Below are 3,478 nucleotides of genomic sequence, written 5' to 3' on the forward strand. Positions count from 1 at the left end.
CTGGCCAGTCATGAGACTGGCTTTCAAAGCTTCTCTGATGAGCAGTGCGCCCTGCTGCACTCTTCTAATCGGCCTGTTGTCTGGCTGTGAGAAACTGGCCGCCAGGTAAGTTGCCTCAACCTCCCACCCCACCATAAATGTCTCCCCTTACTCTCACACATATTGTGGAGTACACAACAAGCAGCAATTACAATTGCAATATTGGTTGTGCTGAGATCTAACCGAGTCAGTAAACTGCACCAGCGCGCTTTCAAATGTCCAAAAGCACATTCTACCACCATTTTGCACTTGCTCAGCCTATAGTTGAACTGCTCCTTACTACTGTCCAGGGTGCCTGTGGTCGGCTTCATGAGCCATGGCATTAAGGTATAGGCTGGGTCCCCAAGGATAACTATAGGCATTTCAACATCCCCAACAGTAATTTTCTGGTCTGGGAAGTAAGTCCCTTCCTGCAGCTGTTCAAACAGACCAGAGTTCCTGAAGATGCACCTTTCCCGGCCATCCTATACTGATATTGGTGAAACGTCGGTGAAACGTCCCTTGTGATCCACCAATGTTTGCAGCACCATGGAAAAGTACCCCTTGCGCTTTATGTACTGGCTGCCCCGGTGTTCTGGGACCAAGATAGAGATATGGGTTCCGTCTATCGCCCCGCCGCAGTTAGGGAACCCCAGCGCATTAAAGCCATCCACAATGGTCTGCACATTTCCTAAAGTCACTACCCTTGATAGCAGCTGGTCAATGATTGTGTTGGCTTCTTGCAGCACAGCAGCCCCCACAGTAGATTTGCCCACTCCAAACTGATTCCCGACTGACCGGTAGCTGTCGGACATTGCAAGCTTCCACAGGGCTATGGCCACTCGCTTCTCAACTGTGAGGGCTGCTCTCATTTTGGTGTCTTTGCGCTTCAGGGCAGGGGACAGCAAGTCACAAAGTTCCATGAAAGTGGCCCTACGTATACAAAAGTTTCTCAGCCACTGGGAATCATTCCATACCTGCAACACTATGTGGTCTCACCAGTCTGTGCTTGTTTCCCGGGCCCAGTATCGGCGTTCCATGGCACGAACCTGGCCCAATGCCACCATGATCTCCCAATTGCCACATGACATGCTTCTTGGAACGTCTATGTCCATGTCCTCATCACTATCATAATCGCGCTGTCGTCGCTCCCTCACCCAGTTTTATAGGTACTGCACATACTGCTGGATAATGCGCAAGGCATTTACAATGGTCAAAACTGCAGCGGCAATCTGAGTAGGATCCATGGTTATGGCGCCTGCATGGGTAATCCTGGAAAAAGGGCTCAAAACGTAGGAGAGCAGAGTGGCAGTGGAAGAGGTGCTATTCGGTTCATGATAGCCGAAAAAAGGCGGGAAATGGATGTCTTCTGTAGCTTTCACAGAGGCAGGAGCCCAGGACAGACAACATGGAGAAGCTCGGTAGCGCGGCAATAGCGAGAGAGCAGAGTTGGCGGCAGAAGCTGTGCTGCTCGGTTCATGATCGCTGAGCAGAGTTGGCAGCGGAAGCATTTGATGAGGAAGAGAAAGAGTAGATAGTAGAGATTACACAGGAAGATGAGAGGAAATGTGAGGTGGATTCATAGTAGCAGGAGAGCAGCAGTGCACCATCTGCTGAAAGCAGTATGGCGTCTGCATGCCAAAAAGGTGCGAAACGATTGTCTGCCGTAGCTTTCAGGAAGGGAAGAGTGACTGACGACACACACCCAGAAACACCTGCGAGAATGTTTTTGCCCCATCATGCACTAGGAGCTTAACCCAGAATTCCAATGGGAGGCGGGGACTGCGGGGATAGCTACCCACAGTGCACCGCTCCGACATGTGATGCTAGCCTTTGTACTGTGGACACACTTCGCCGAATTCATGCACTTTAGTGGGGACACAGAAGACCGAATGTATAAAATAGCTTCCGAAAAGTCGAATAGAAACATTTTGAAATAATTTTGTACTGTAGACATACCTTTAGTAAGCCAGGGTCTGAATGGTCTCTCCCCTGCCATGTATTGATGAACTTGGGAGGAAGATCTCAGGAACAGACAGTATTTGCAGAGACACACTTACTTTCCTTAGGTGATCAGCAGACAGACATGATGTGCCAAAGTGATCAATTTTGGGCTATTTTGGGTTAAAATTTACTTTAGTCTTGGATGAGGGATAAAGAAATGTTATCATCCTGACTGTATGACTAAGGGGCAGCAGAACTATTCTTAATCTTCCCTAATTAAAGAGGTCACCTGACTGGAATCTCTCATTAAGCAGGGGATTGTGATGAAAGTGAAAGTCGGGGGGGGGAGGCGGCAAAAGGTGTTCCTACCTGGTGATGGGCACTCTGTTCAAATGGCTCTAATACCATTTGACCCTTCTTGAGACAGAGCTCATCAGTCTCAGTTTAGAGTCTTTATTTCTGATCTGTGATCATTAGAGCAGAAATCACTACCTCGCAGCAAGGGTTCTGTGAACATGGGACTCCTCTACCACCTCAACAGAGGACTACTGAAGTGGGAGGACAGCCCAATATTATTATATTGTGGGGAAGACAGCACAATTAAGTGACTCATTGGGGTGGCTGAGCATAGAGGGATGTGTTGCAGCGGATCTGGTACAAACACTGATTAATGTTGGAAGGGTGGGGCATGTCATAGCATTGACTAACTTATTTGCTATGTGCACGTGATGGGAGAACAGTATTAATTGTGGGGTCAGAAGTCAACCAGTGGGAGACTGTGTTTTGGGCCCAATAAGTGGGAGATTACCTAATCAATGGGACACCAGTTACAGGGGTGCATGGGCCAGGAGTGGATTGTGGCATGGGGCTCTGGTGTATTGCTTGGTCCTTGGTCTAGTTAGGTATCAGGTACATTTTTTTCAAGTTCTGTGTATTGTTAATATATGATATTTACAAAAAAAGTTTTGACTTGTGTATAATTGGTAACTGATGCTTAACTCTGAATCCCATATGACTTACCACAGTGTTACACTTAAATAAAATCAATCCAAATAGTTTATAGCTGAGCAGTAAGGAGATGACAGAATGTGGTACATTCTCTCCATGTCACATCCCTGAGGCTCTGGATACCATACCTAATATATTTTACCTCTGCATTTCAGTCACATGATTCAGCCATTATTAAAAGGGTAGACACACTTTTACACAAGCTTCACTTTTCCTAGGATTATTACTGCAATAGTCATTCCAAAAGACCATGATATTAATATGAAGAGTCCTGTGATCAAGTCTGAAAAGAAGAAGAGTCAATAAATAAATACACTGTACTGAATACCTGGAACAAGTTTTCTGTGCTATTGCATCATAATTAGGCTTAAACAGATTAGATTTAAGAATTTTGGCAACTATATCAATGTTTATTTCCAGATATTGTGTCGAGTTTCAATTAATTTACAATTTTGCACTAGCACAAAATAAAATCCCCAATATTAATTACTACCTCAGTGCTTGGGTG

General features: G+C 45.8%; 1 long non-coding RNA gene across 1 annotated transcript; it reads right to left on the reverse strand.

Annotated features, from left to right (window-relative positions):
• Positions 1 to 1,257: 1,257 nt before the first annotated feature.
• On the reverse strand, positions 1,258 to 2,522 carry LOC122457782. The gene is made up of 3 exons (XR_006277460.1): positions 2,512 to 2,522; positions 2,079 to 2,082; positions 1,258 to 1,393 (listed from the first exon to the last, which is right to left on the reverse strand). It is a non-coding gene; the product is annotated as an uncharacterized LOC122457782 (long non-coding RNA).
• Positions 2,523 to 3,478: the final 956 nt, after the last annotated feature.

Source organism: Dermochelys coriacea, chromosome 1 (assembly GCF_009764565.3).
Source record: "Dermochelys coriacea isolate rDerCor1 chromosome 1, rDerCor1.pri.v4, whole genome shotgun sequence".
Lineage (NCBI taxonomy): Eukaryota > Metazoa > Chordata > Testudines > Dermochelyidae > Dermochelys > Dermochelys coriacea.